Source organism: Patella vulgata, chromosome 1, assembly GCF_932274485.2.
Source record: "Patella vulgata chromosome 1, xgPatVulg1.2, whole genome shotgun sequence".
In the NCBI taxonomy this organism is placed as follows: Eukaryota; Metazoa; Mollusca; class Gastropoda; family Patellidae; genus Patella; species Patella vulgata.
Window position 1 is genome coordinate 58,272,053 of NC_065879.2, and position 15,566 is coordinate 58,287,618.

At 36.7% G+C, this 15,566-nt stretch overlaps 1 long non-coding RNA gene and 1 other non-coding gene across 2 annotated transcripts in view; one reads left to right on the top strand and one right to left on the bottom strand.

The window, feature by feature from the left end:
• Positions 1 to 2,165: 2,165 nt before the first annotated feature.
• LOC126809757 (uncharacterized) lies at positions 2,166 to 11,982 on the bottom strand. The gene is made up of 4 exons (XR_008788446.1): positions 11,656 to 11,982; positions 10,809 to 10,944; positions 10,277 to 10,318; positions 2,166 to 4,212 (listed from the first exon to the last, which is right to left on the bottom strand). It is a non-coding gene; the product is annotated as an uncharacterized LOC126809757 (transcript).
• Positions 11,983 to 12,466: 484 nt separating this feature from the next.
• The window catches only part of LOC130013095 (uncharacterized), a 139,168-nt gene continuing 136,068 nt past the window's right edge, over positions 12,467 to 15,566 (top strand). Inside the window, exon 1 of the long non-coding RNA XR_008788443.1 lies at positions 12,467 to 12,715. This is a non-coding gene — a long non-coding RNA (uncharacterized LOC130013095). The remainder of the gene's footprint in view (positions 12,716 to 15,566) is intronic.

Consider the following 15,566-nt stretch of genomic DNA (forward strand, 5'->3'; position numbering starts at 1 on the left):
TCGCGCTAAAATCCTCTTTTAGGGAGAGTTTAAAAAACATGCACTTACATATATTTACGAGGCATTGATACATACGTCCATGAGCACACCTTTGCTATCCAGACGCTAAATAATATTATTATTTTATGATATTATAAAACTTACAATTAAAGCAAAGTTTATTTTATTTATTTGACAATGCGTAATTATAAACTTATTTTGTGTGTCAGTGGATTAAAAGTCCAAAATTGTCAAGTGCTTTTTATTACACCTAGGCTAAAATACAGGTGACCTGTTCAAAAATCTGGAAAATTTAACTCTAAATACGTCAATCCATTTTATGTTCAACATTGGTAGCGTTATCATGGAGTAAACCAAACGCCCGTACAAAATACATTTGCTTTAAGCAAGCCAGTGAAAGATTTTCGAAAATGAAGAAATATTTTGTATATTGGACTGGGGATTGATAATATAAATCACATTTTCTCTAAACTCTCTGAGCTTTAACTTTTCGTAGTATTACGAACATGAATATAACAAGCAGTGACAATGCAAGATGTGTCCACATTTTTTGCAAGAGATGGGACGGTGAACAGAGAAAATCGATAGCGCTCATCCTCTCATTGTCCCAGTGCCTCACATCCAATGTGAAAAATATTCGTTAACAGCTGCAGCCTCTATCGCTTGGAAAAGTGACACTCTGGACCCTACGCAGTTGAAGTCCGATGCGCACTAAAATCATCTAACTCATCCAAGATAATTTGATCTTTAATCCATATTTAATTTTAGCCTAAATCATTCAAAAATTGTGACCTCTGTGGAGGGTCCACAACCTTGGTTTATATATTACATGCTTTACCATTATTTGCGTAAAGGTCAATTTTAACGGGAAGTTACGGTTCGATTTCCAGAAAAATTGAACTCATCCGCGATTGTTGTGTAATAAACATACATTTCAACGTTAATCAAAATCGAATAAAATGTGTGACCTATAGTGGGTCCACAAGCTATGTACGCGATTTTTGTACAATCGGGCGCAATAATCCAGAAGCTGATTAAATTTGTGACCTGTAAGGATGCCCAGACTTCCGGGTGGATAGGGGCGACGGCATAAATGTACACATGAAAATGTTGGTGTATACAAACAATTGAAAAAGAGATAAAATAGAGTCACAACAAATAGTTACATAAATTTCAGTAAAAATGCAAATTTCATTTCAAATATCCACCACGTGTAAAAAATCCTTAAAATGGAAATAACTCTTAGTGTGGTCATAGCAATAAATAACAACAATTTTTATGTTATTTTTAAAAACAACAACAAATAAATAAATTAAGCTTTTCTATTTACAAATTTTGTAAAAATAATTTCATCCAATCCACCAGCATTGCTCTTTCTTTTTATGACCTTGAGCACAATAATTAATGTTGCATTTTATTCCAATATGTATTGTACGCAGTCAGTCTTTCTCATTTACAGCAAAAATAGTTCATACAACTTAACATCTACAGTTGGCACCGGATGATATAAAAAAAAAAGCAAATTAGTTACCTGGCAACGAACATTATGGTCTGTTTGTCACACGATGTAACCACGTCGTGTGCCCAAGATTCATAACATCCAATATGTGCAAATTTATTTGTTTAGCTATAAATGGTACCAGGCTATTCCTGGATCCCAAAAGTTCACAATACAATTTAATGCTTGATTAGAAATGCCTTTGTTCCCGTCGTCCTAATACAAAACTCAACAACATTCAACATCAACATCCCGAATTTCCATCAAGATCTACATTTAAAGGAACATTCCATATTCAATTCAAGTTTAATCAGATTTTCTCCACAAGGTTGTCCCTTGTAAAACTTACATTGGGACATAGGTATATAAATCGTAGATGGTAGCGGCATAGTGACAACCATACGAAGCAATTGACCAAAAAAAAGAACAAATTTATCACGACAAAGTCTTAAATAATGTTACAGAATTGCGGGATATGGTGGTAATGCAATATGTCAAAGAGCCAAGCAATGAAGAGCGACGTGAAGTTATCTTGTGGTTCGTTGTTTGGTATTCGCGAATAACGAACAACGAGCCAGTTTATTGTTCGGTATTCGCGAATAACTAACAACAAACTGGCTCGTTGTTCGTTATTCGCGAATACCTAACAACAAGCTAACTTCACGTCGCTAGCAATAAAGCCATGTAATTAAAACTGAACACTTTCACGAAACAAGAATTGATTATAAGGGAGACAATTCTATCATCCAAAACGTCATAGCGCAACACAGAGATTCGTAACTTTGACAAACCAGCGGCTGCCAGGCAGGATACGCCCACATTGTGCAAGAGATGGAAAAAACAAATGGGATTTTTTTGTACAATCAGGGGCAATGATCCAAAAGTTATGGTCTGAAATGCGCAAATATCAAAAGGGACTTAGATCTTTGGGATATAAAGATATGTTTTAAGTTTCATCAGAAATGAGAATATGATAAAAATTGTGACCTCTAGGGGGTCCACAACCTTCGTAATTCATACCATTACCCAATTTGCGTACAAAGAGCGGCCATTTTGTCGTGCAGTTTCATTTCGATTTTCCCGAAATTCGAATTCAACCTTTGTTATAGTGGAATGGTGAAATATTTAAACGGTTTTTAAAATCGCAAGCTAAAAATGCGATTTTTCGAACAATCAGGAGCCATTATCCAGGAAGTTACGTTCGGATATACGCGATTATCAAACGGAACCAAGATCTTAGTGTGTAATGGTGGTACATTCACACGTTTTTTTTAAATCGGATAAAAATTGTGACCTCTACATGTACGGCAAGCTAAAAACCTGATTTTTTGTATATTCATGGGCCATAATTCAGGAAGTTAAGATCCGATACCCGCGAATATCGAAAGGAACCAAGATCTTTGGGTTATAAACATGTATTTCAACTCTCATCAAAATCAGGTCAAAATTGTGACCGCTAGAGGGTCCACAAGCTTGATATACCAGATGCTATACACTATTTGCGTACGTGGGGCGGCCATTTTGTCTGGCAGTTTTGGCCCGATTTTCACAAAATTCGAACTCAACCAAAATTACGGTGTAACAGTGATATATTTGAACGTTATTTTAAATCGGATAATAATTGTGACATCTAGAGGGGCCTCAAGGTAAAAACGCAATTTTTCGTACAATCAAGGTCCATAATTCAGGAAGTTACTATCCGATATGCGCGAATATCGAAAGGAACGAAATCTATGGGTTATACACTTACATTTCAAGTTTCATCAAATCAGAAGAAAATTGTGACCTCTAGAGGAACCACAACATTGATATACCATATTTTTACGCTATTTGAGTACGAGGGGAGGCCATTTTGTCGGTCAGTTTTGGTCCGATTTTTACGAAATTCATACTCAACCATCCTTAGGGTGTAACGGTGATATATTCAAACGGTTTTTTTAAATCGGATAAAAATTATGACCGCTATAGGGTCCACAAGAACGCGATTTTTCGTACAATATGCACCAATATCGACAGGAACCGAGATCTTTGGGTTATAGACTTATATTTTAAGTTTCATCAAAATCAGAAGAAAATTGTGACCTCTAGAGGGTCCACAACCTTGATATACCATATTTTTACGCTATTTGCGAACGAGGAAGTTGAAATCGGATAAAAATTGTGACCTGTAGAGTGTCCACAAACAATTGTGGACGGACGGACGGACGGACGTCCGGACGGACAGGGGCGACGACAATATAAGTCCACATGAAAATGTGGGCGTATAAAAATAATATGTAAGAACTCCATCACGTATATCCACAGTTTACGTCCTCATAGTAGGTAATCCATTTATTACTCTACCTTCTGCTTCTTTAATCGAACACCTCCGTCGTTTGTTGTAATAACGCAGACAAAATTGGCGGAATGAACTGAACAGTTCATTACAACAACCGCATATTGTTAGCCTACATCTGTGCCACCATTGTCTGATTATCATCATTTAAAGGTAGATAACCGTATTTCTTTTCGTACATTTCTATTTTCTGTGTACGTAACGGTAGATTGAGGTCACGCGGGTCGTCTATAAGGGGGTTACCGTTCTTGATTTCCCTTGATTCCTCACCGCGCTGACTCATGTTACAACTGGTTGCTGTTGTGTGCACCTTTGGCATGGTTATTCCTGGTCTCAACAGTTGCCATCTTGTACATGTTCTTCTGATGTATGTAGATACCTGAAACCGAAAATGCTGAATTATGAAATATTAAGTTGAGCTAAAGACTAAATCCTATGGCATTCTCCGAAGAAAAGAAACGTACCGAAATTAGTTTCTCTGATTATATAAATTGTATGGACATTCAAGTTCATATAGCACACGTTATACTTGTACACACAGAGTATCTAGTAATCCAAACGAATCAGGACCACTGCTAGACATCCCGTTTGTCATCTTTAGAAAGGCCATACTTAGTTTCTCAATATGGCGAAAATAAAATAAAACTGATTTGATCACACGTTAGCACGTCCGACACAAACTTAAAGGCAACATTTAGTCCATGTAACATAAAGAAAATAAATAGGACATATCGAAAACTCGGAAGTCTCGAGAAACTCGGAATTTAGGTTTTGACTCAATGTTTTGTCAAAAACTCGGAAAAAATCCGAGTTTTCGGCACAAATAATTCCGAGAAATCCGACTTTTCGTTTTAAAAAATAGTGTAAAAACGAAAACTCGGAATTTAAAAACTCGGAATTTTCTTTTTTATCATTTTTAATGTACGTATTAATCAGTCTTTGATATGTAGTTCTGTATAAGCATTTATTCACCGCGTTGATTATCCAATTCTGTTCTTTTCCATAATTTTAAAGCGGAAATTGCAAGTTTTAAAGTTATATTTTTAAAATTTATTAAAATAAAGCCTGAAAATAGATGGTATCCATACACAGTCCTACCTTGTTAAAGAATAATCCTATTAATCCTATAATTCACTATTGCCAGCTGAGAAATTGGCAAAAATATCATTTTCTTCTTCATTTTCAAACGTTTGAATATCGCTACTCCATGGTGGAGAATAGAAAACAAGGGAGGTAATTGTGTCATTATTTCCTGTGTAAATGAATCTTAAGTGTGAGAATGACACCTATGATCGTATAATTGTGAGTTGACAACCTATTGAGCAAAAGACATAGAAATAATTACGTTTTGACTTTCTTAGAAAATTTGCAATTTCCGCTTTAAGTATTTTTCTAAATGGAATTTCATTAATAGTGCACGAATGTCTAAGGAGACTTCAGTTTAAGAAATCAAAATTGTTGCTTATATTTGATTAATTCCAAACTCTACAGAGTTCTAATTTTAATACAAACTTTAAAATCCAGGACACTATTGCAATAAAAAGAAAATCAAGAAAATTGGGTATTGTATTGCTTTATTTGAAGAAAAACTGAAATTAATTAGACAAAAGCCTGGATTCACAATGGCCGACCTAAGATGGATTGCAACCAAAATTGCACCCATAGAAAGCCGGTTTTTGACCGAAAAAGTGTTTTTTGGACTACACATGCATCGCCCCCGTGGTCGTAGGACCTTGAAATTTATCACGTATTAAAAGGAGAACAGGGTGCTATTCAGGGTAGATTGGTCGAAAACCACTGTCACCTCTCAAAAACAGTTTTCTATGGGCGTATTTTATCGAATTATTATTGTTCTCGAGTTCGCAGATTTCTGCTTTTAATATGTGATAGATATGAATATTGTGCACCCCCTTTAAGATTTTTGGCGATTTTTGCAGTTTTATTTTTTTGAAAAACGGACACTGTTCCCGTAGTCCAAAAAATTTAAAATTTTGCCAGGATGCGTATAATACTAATACCTATCCCGCATGGAAGATGCGACACATTTGGGTTGCAGGAACAATTTAAAACAAATTAAAAAACGCATTTTTATGCAAAAAAAAACCCAACCCCTTTTTTGCCCAGAAATCATTTCTTGGAATCGGAATCAGATGGGATTGCAATATGTACCGTAAGATGTTATTATACATATTCACTCTAAATTTCAAGGTTCTGTAAACAACGGTAATGGTGTCGGTGTTAAAAGACTTTCGGCGTCCCATCAAAATGCCGTCTGAACCCTTTTTTGCGATTCTGACAGGTCATGCCAAGAACAAACGCCTTGAAGGAATGGAGGTATCGCCTTGAAATTTTCAGGGCACCTTGGTACTCATGGGAAAAGTTCAGAGCTGGAATTTGGTATTCGCGAATAACGAACAACGAGCTAGTTTGTTGTTCGTTATTTACCAGATATGGAATTAGTAATATAATATGAGCCTAATTGGCTAATAACACTTGAAAGTCTTGGGAAATAGGTTATAACAAGCACTCAATTTAATTTTATTTTTTCTTCAGAAACAAAAATACCAGAAGACCATCGCCGCCAAAAACAAAGACCAGCGCCACAAGCCAGCTTTGTGTCTCAATTAAATGTATAAAACTATATAGGAAATATCACGAACTAAATTTCCATCATCTTAGGTCAGTGCGAATGTGGAGACTAAAACTTCTCCCCCAAACTCGTAAACCTAATCCTTGCCCGTGCCAGGATGATGGAGACCTTGTTCGGGTTATTTCTTGTATAAATTTAGTCAATTCCGCTTATATATACTCTTAAAAAAAAGTAGGGGATATTCAGAAACAATACAAAACTGCGGAAATGCACTGCTGTTTTTATTAGAGGTAACCAGTGTATGTTAATAACAGGCCACTTCCGTACACATGAACATAATAAACAGTTCATATGGGTGGCTTATCTGACGGCCCCATTTCACTCGCAAAGAGATACACCGTCAAAAGTGAAAATGGGCGTTTTTGATTTTTGTCTTAATAATGAGTAATTGCTCCACCAATCCTCAAACATTCAGCAATTCGTCGTGGCATGCTCCTAATCAACCGTCCAATCATGATTTGGGGCAATCTGACCCACCCCCCTTGCAGTGTCACGGCCAATTCTTGCAGTATTGTCGGTTGACGTTGACGTCGACGAACACGTCTTCCGATGAAAATAAACGTAACACACTAAAGCAAAGATACGCTAAATAGTAAATCTTATGCAAGAACCTATAGGAATACTAACATGGATAGATAAACCAGCACGCGGCAGTTTTCATCAAACCTTCCTTGAAGTGCCAAATATGACAATGAATATCTGTTCTTTGTATCTAATATGACATTGAAAATAGTGATTGTAATTACCCAATTATAAAAGTATAAAAAATAAACCAGCATAAATTAAAAAGAAATAAAACCGCTTTATATTTCATTCAAATTAAATAAACGCTAAATAATGCCAATATAATATGTTGTTTACATTAGTGAGATAAAGAATCCTATTTAATTTCAATAATTTCTGTTAATTACTTTGTTGCACCTTGTGAACGCTCTAACATCAAAAGCTATCTGCCGATCTGTATGAAATTTATATGCGTTATTTAAATTAGTAAAAAGAAGAATCCTATTGAATTTCAGCAATTTCCGTTAATTACATCTAGAGTTGTGGTCCTTGTTTCACTTTATTGAACCTTGCGAACGCTCTAACGCCAAAATTTATCATCCGATCTTTGTGAAACGAAGAAGCCTATTGAATTTCAGCAATTTCAGTTAATTACTTATAGAGTTATGGCCCTTGTTTCACTTTGTTGCACCTTGTTATTATCCGATCTGTATAAAATTTATATGGCTCATTTTGATTAGTTAAAAACCCCACGAAGCCTATTGAATTTCAGCAATTTCCAACAATTACTTCTAGAGTTATGGCCCTTGTTTCACTTTGTTCAACCTTGTTAATGCTAAATTGTTGAAAGTTATTATCTGATATGTATGAAATTTATATGCTTCATTTAAATTTGTAAAACGGAGGTCTGTTGAATTTTAGCAATTTCCGTCAATGAACGTTCGAATGACAAAAGTTATCATCCAATCTGTATGACATTTATATGCATATTATTAGTAAAACGAAAAAGCCTGTCAAATTTCAAAATTTTCTGTAAATTACTTCAAGATTTAAGGCCCTTGTTTCAGTTTAAAGAACCTTGTGAACCCTCAAACCACAAAAACTATATTCTGAACTGTATGAAATTGTCTTGTAAATGCCCCTAATTACCTACAAAAGAATAAATATGCGAAACCCTTGTCGAGCCAATCGGACGATTTAGCTGCTGTGGGCGTATGCTTCGTTGCCTGACAACCTATCTTTTGAAATTATCGGGTGCATAGAAATATCTTGTATTTATATAAGTTTATATTTATGAATACGATTTCCATGTAATACGAATATTACAAACAGGACGGAATTCAATAATTACAGTAGGTTTAAATTGTCAGGCCTGTAAAATAAAGGTGTCTTTGAATTGGACGTATTAAAGTGCGATGGGATCGTGGCCACGGCACATTTTAGGGTCTTGTTTTGTGAAACCGCGTTATTTAAAGGGGGGGGGGGGCTGTTCTTATTAAGTTAAAGTCACATAAAAAGCCATTTGACAGTGACTTTCTTAGAATTTGATATTGTGTTACAAACATTGCCAACATTTCAACATTCTGAACAATCATAATCCACCTGTCAAATTAACCGCAAATGTAAGTCATAACAGCATAGATTTCCTTGACACTACCGTTTTTAAAAGTAGCAACACCAAAAACACAGGCCAATTGGAAACTAAAGTATTTTTCAAGGAAACCGATGCACATCAATTATTGTTCAAAAGCCCCTTTCACCCAAAACATATTATGTTCTCTGGCATCATAAAATCTCAGATTCTCCGTCTTCATAGGATATGTACTCAGAAGACCGACTTTGAGTCAGCACCTACCCTGGTATTTAGCAAACTGAGAGGAAGGTGATACTCCAAACGCTATCTCCGACGTATAAAAAACAACACTTGAGGCCACCCAATATGTCAAACATGCAAAATCATAAACATATCCGACCATTTCCATAACAAGACATCTGGCACACAATTCCCAATATTAGACCAACTTTCATGCAGTAGTTCAAACATAATTTATTGTTCCCCGCCTTTCGAAGAAACCAGGGGACTATTAAAATGGGCTCGTCCGTCTGTCTGTCTGTCTGTCCGTCCGCCTGTCTGTCCGTCACACTTTTTTGGGACACAATAACTCTCTTTCGAATTGAGCTAGAATGTTCAAACTTGGTGTAGGTGTTTATTAGGTCAATACCTTGATGGAGTTCGAAGATGGACATTTTCCGCTTAGGTTAAGCGGAGATAAGCAATTTGATTGGTGGATGCTTTGGGACACGATAACTTTAGTTCTAATTAAGTGAGAGTGATGAAACTTGGTGTATAGTTTCATTACATCAGTACCTTGATTAAGTTCGATACTGAGCATTTTCTGCTGAGGGTAAGCAGAGCGATAAACAATTTGATTGGTCGAGACTTTAGAACACAATAACTCTCCTTCTAATTGAGGTAGAATGTTGAAACTTGGTGTAGGCATTCATTAGGTGAATCCCTTGATGGAGTTCGATGATGAACATTGTCTGCTTACGGCAGGCAGAGATAAGCAATATGTTTGGTTGATGCTTTAGGGGCAAGATGACTTTGGTTATAATGAAGTGAGAGCGATGAAACTCTGAATATAAATTCATTATATCATTACCTTGACTAAGTTCGATTGTGCGAATTCTCTGCCTTGGCTAAGGAGCGATAAGCAATTTGATTGGTCAAGACTTTGGAACATAAAAACTCTGCTTTTAGTTGAGGTAGAATGTTTAAACCTGATGTAGATGTTCACTAGGTGAATGTCTTGACTGATTTCAATGATTAACATTTCAAGCTAAAGCTAAGCAGAGCTAATCAATTTCATTGGTAGATGCTTTGGGACAAGATAATCTTGATTCTATCTGATAGAGAGTGATGAAACATAGTGTATAGTTTGATTGCTCGATACTTTTGAAAAAAATAAATGTGCGATTAATTAATATGTGTCATCTATTTATTTTGGGATTTCGGCGGGGGACATCAGCCTCACTGTTGGCTTGTCTAATTTCATGTAGACAATGTGACAAACAGTACGTAGGAGAGACCCAAAATGCATTTCGGGAAAGAATTAACGGTCACCGGTCAGACATAGTCTGACAACGGTAACCTAAGACAGACGACCATCCATTTTTATAAAATTAATACACTGTTTTACAAGATTGAAATTATATTTCTAAGATAAAAATACAATATCATTAAATATATATAAAATCTGATTGTCCATTCCAGACTCATGTAACTTACCTCTCCATTGAAGAAACAGAAAATTAAAGCCACGAAAAAACCCTGAAAATAATCACACTTATAAATGCTTGAAAAATAAAAAAATAATTTCGGAATGAATGGACTCCAATACAATTTTTTTTACGAAAAAAGCCCTTCGGGCAAAAAAATGCACTAGACACAACAAGGTAGTGACATAAAGAGGCGACTGTACCCGAAACGTCAAATGATTAGCTACAATGAAATGGCAGATATCATGTTAGCATTTTACAGCTGATAATTGATCACGGGGGTGCTCAAAAACAACAGTCCGTAATTATTGTAAGCCAGACTATCCTCACTTTAGCTATTTTTGAAAGGTATTTTCTTTTCCATTGCATTTTACCCGCCGAGTCCACCTACGTTTCTATTTTAATCAAAAAAATTAGTGACAGTCATCGACGCTATCAAGTGAGGGTATTGTCGTGAGATACATTTCTGAAAATTCGTTTACCATACTATATGTACTATATTCAATTTCCAAATTTACTCAAATTTATTTTGATTAACAAACCTGTGAATTTATGACGAATGTTGTGAACTTTTCATATCCTGCAGCCGCCACATTTCCGGCTGGAACTCTATACACTGTTACAAATAACTGTACACCAAATAAGGGTATCAACACAAACGTTGCTTTTAAAGCTCGTCTGAAATTTTTTTAACAAAGTCCGGTATAGGTCATAAACACAATATAGAAATTCCAATGTTCGTGTGATTAATGTACTTCTTGATTCACTAATGTGTTTAAAATCAGGTTTCTCGTAATAAGATATTCTTAGATCTATATGCAGTGTAGACCACTAAAATAGTTAAAATCCGGAACGAATAAAGGCCTAATTTTGTCACATTTTCCTAGTTTACTGTTTGAACAATCAGACCCATATTTTTATCAGATAATATTTCCTGACAAGCTGGAGACCGTGCAGGTAAAAACCAGATTAGATAATAATAATTTATCATTTATATAGCGTCGAATATCCAACACAAGTGTTGCTCAGTGATGTTTTACAAACACAATTTTAAAATAAAATACAGAAATATAATACATTTTACACACACGGACAAGTGATTGTAATACATATAAATCCCAGGGCAGCCATCTTCTTAAAGAGGCAGCACCACACATAACTAGAACCACTGTTGAAATATAACCGATTTTGTGTTCCATTACCATCAGTGACAGCCCCCCCCCCTCCACCAACACACGAAAAAACAACTGTAATTGTAAGCAATCGCACTAGGTTCAATTAATGTTTTGACCATATTTAATCATATATTTTTGTGAAATCACTATTCCAAATAGCACATCAGATCAACAAAATTCAAAAGTATGTAACTGTTTTAAAAATAAAAATTACCTGAAATTACTAGGTTCATTTGGATGTGTTTGTATCTGTGTTACAAGAACTCGTAAGATATTGCATAGAAAACACAAATTCACCTGAAATGAACAATAAGAAAGTGATATTCTATACGTTTGGAATCGTAGATGGCTGGGTATAGAAAGGTAATTAAAGTTTACTTATTGCTTCGTAAAGCACGAAAGAATTAGTGGGGCAATACCTTGAACTGACTGCAGTAGTTTTCAACTTAGCGGTTTCATTTACCTGAGGCGTGGGTCGCGTTTGTGTTGTTATCGACTGGACAGTTCACTCGTGATACTGTCTGTGATCCTCTTCGGTTGAATGTCAGGTTTACGCCGACATTAACATTTTCTCGCGCCCAGAAGGACCCCCTCCCACCCTCTGTCCGGAACTGTGATGAGGTTATGATAGTTTACCGAAATCTATTGTTTTTAAGACTTAAGAAATAAAATGACATATGTACAATGTCTATAAACAGAAAAAGAAAGTAAAAATAATTCAGAACTTATTTTTCAATTTACAAAATAGATGTAGTATTTTGTGCAATCAAAATGTCTGGAATCATCCTTTAAAACTTTTGTAACTATGGAAACTTCTAGAAACCATGGAAACTTGTGGAAACAGTGTTTAGAAATAATTAGAAGGTTCTGGAGGGTTCTAGAACAAGTTGGAAGGTTCTGGAGAGTTGTGAAAAATTCGAGAATGGTCCAAAAGGTCCTAAGAATCTTCTAAAACTTTATAAGCCGGGCCCGACATTTGGACATCTGTAGCAGGACTTTCATAGCTCTTCATACTTCGATTTACTGCCATTTCGTGCTGTTGCACTTATTGTGCTGTTTTAAGAGAAATTATCTCCTTGTTTTACTTTGTGCTATTTTAAGAGAAATTATCTCTTTGTTGTAATCTTAGTTTAGAATTATTGTTGTGGATGACTAACACGTCGAAATATACCAACTTTGGAATTACTACTGCAACGCCGAGAAGACATATGTACAGCACTGTCTACAAATTATTACTTCAAAGCCGAGAGCGAAGAAGACGTCAACCGAATACTGTGAGTAATCTTGTACATTGTTTTTGATCAAAGTTGTTATATTTATACTTATACTCATTTGTCCTAATATTATTTTATTATTTGTAGTTCTTATATTCGAACTTGTACTCATTTTTTTCTAATATCATTTTATTATTAATAATATTATTAAATTATTATATATTATTAAATCGGTGGTTGTGTAGATTTGTCTGTGGTCCTCTGGTTCTAGATCATACCCCGACCCTGAGTGTTGGGTCGGGAACACGGTCACTCTCAGTACACCAATTTACGCCGGTTGAAATGACGATATATCTAACACGAGCAGCGAGGGTTTTTTTTACCATCACAAGTTATATATACAATGTCGCCCGTTTCGACGGGTGGAGAAGAAGGATTTTGTTGGCCAAGGGCTTTAGTCCTTCCACTGTTGTGATTAGTAAGACGCTGGTTATGCTGGTCCTGGATAAGATTTACATCGGACATATGTATCTGGTCGTTTGAAAACTATCATATTGTGTCCACATTTCTCGCGCGGAAAGTCCTCAACTGCGTATTCTGGAATTCATCCTAGCGGTAGTGATGGCAAGAGTTAAAGGAGTAATAAATCCACCGCCTAGGTTAAACCGAGGTAATTCTTCAGTAAGTTAAAAAAAATTGCATGCTCAGTCACTGGGTTTTTGTTGATATTCTTGTGTCTGCCAATATGTAATTTGATGCCATATTGCCGAAGGAGTTGGTCGTCAAGAAGACCCTTAAAGGCTGGCGCAGGATCAACTCGGATACTTATGACGGCGTCGAGAGGTATGCATAACTGTATGAGTGCGGAACGAAGGGTATCCTTTTAATTCACGAAGTGACTGTCTCTCGGAGAATAAGTATACATTAGCGATTTCGTTTCATAAAACGAAATGAAATGAAATGGGGGTTAATGTCCCACTGTGCTGCCCCGTCTGGGCTAATGAGCAACAGAAGATCTAATGATGTTTCTGCCCCGGAGGGCCTAACAAGAACAGCTGACTAGTCGTTCGGATGGGACGAAAAACCGGGGTCCCGTGTACAAATTGGCGTGCACGTAAAATATCCCTTCGCAGTTGGAATTCGATAAAAGAGTAGGCCGTAGCGCCGCTGCCCGGGCAAAATTTCCCTCATAGCACACTGAATGGCGTATGCCCATCTTCATTAGCCCAGTTTAGGAGCAAAACAGTAGGACGTTAAACCCCATTTCATTTCATTTCATTTTTGGTTTCTGCACCAGAATCGATGGTTTGGCGTAGATGAAACTGGTTAAAAAGGCATTGAGGTATGATGATTGTCGTGGAGCAACGCGTCTTGATCTGTATTAACGCTGGGGTCGTCTTTAATGTCGTCTAGCTGGTAGCTTGGGTTAAATTCTGGATCATCCAAGTTTGGAAACTGATGGGACATGATATGCCTTGCCTTGGTTAGAAAAAGGCGGTCATTGTCGGGTAAGTATGGACATTGGCTAAGGTAGTGTTGAAACTCTGGTCTACCGGATTGTCGACACTGGGGACACATTTTTACCCGTGACTTGGAAGGTTATCGCCTAGGATATGGTTGAATGGGTTTATTGTCACTTTGATAAGGGGGTCTGTGCTGATCTCATAATCCGGACTTCCTCTGATGTGACTAGTTCGTCCAAAAGTGAAGGCAAAGCTTGAGCTATCTCGGGCTTGATCGACGCAAGTGTTCTCTGGCGGAGTTCTGTGTCATAACGCTGACGTACAAGACGTGGTAGTTCCTCGTACAGAAGACGAAGCCAGAAAAGTACGATGAGCTTTTCGAGTGTCGGTGACATATCTTCATCAGTAAGAATGGGGTCTCCATGATGGGTGAGTCCACTGCCTTGTTTGAGCAGGATGTCCTCAACAAATGACATAATCCGTTGAAATAAAGTTTCAGGTCTTTCCACGGGCTTAGGTTTTATTTCTGTAAAATGTAGAAAATATGCACCGGTGGTTTGAAACCCATAATGTAATCTTAAAGACTGTGAAAAGCTAAAAAAAATAGAGTTTTTAATGATGGTATTTGTTGAGATTATAGGAGCGTAATTCGTTATATTTGACCGAGCATAAGCTCTAACATTTAGACTTTTTGTTGAGCGGTACGGCCTAAGTCTTCGGGAACTCGATTGTTGTCGCTAGTGAACCCCCGATTTGGATTTGCAGATGATTTCTTTGTCCATGTAGCACCATCTGTTAAAAATTCTGTGAAATTGTCAAAACATATAAAATATACGCCTGCCATGATTCGAACGATGGTAAAGTTTCACGTTCGGTTAACGACCATTGTTTTGGGTGTTGGCCATTCTGTTCAGCGTCTGTTTAACTAATCACTGTAGAAATGAAGTCCACTGTCTACGTGACTTGTAGAAACACACAACGACAAACTTACTTTAATTGGTTTACTTCGAGCTTTTGAGGCGCCAATCGGTTTGAAAACATCCCCAGCTGATGCCACCACGTCAGGAAAGGAGTGAATATGTGTAACACAGGCTTGTTATAAAACAGGTTTAATGACAGACCAAAACATAAGATCACAATCAAAACATGGCGCTCGTATATATATAAATACTGCACAGGCGCGGAAGTTACATGACACGATTTACTCGACGCAAGTGTCTATAATAATGTTAACACATAACTAATATGCAGACTACTGTACTGGCGGAGAATATTTCTAAGGAAAAACTTAGAAAGATGATGTGAAGGCAATATGTGAACATCTGAACGTCGAAGTTTCGTCGCAGGCAACCAAGCCACATCTTATTTGGACGGTCTTGGGTCGTGTGAACTTAGTAGAATAGAAGCCTGAATAGGATGAATCCCCACCAGGGAGTCAGAGGTCAGAA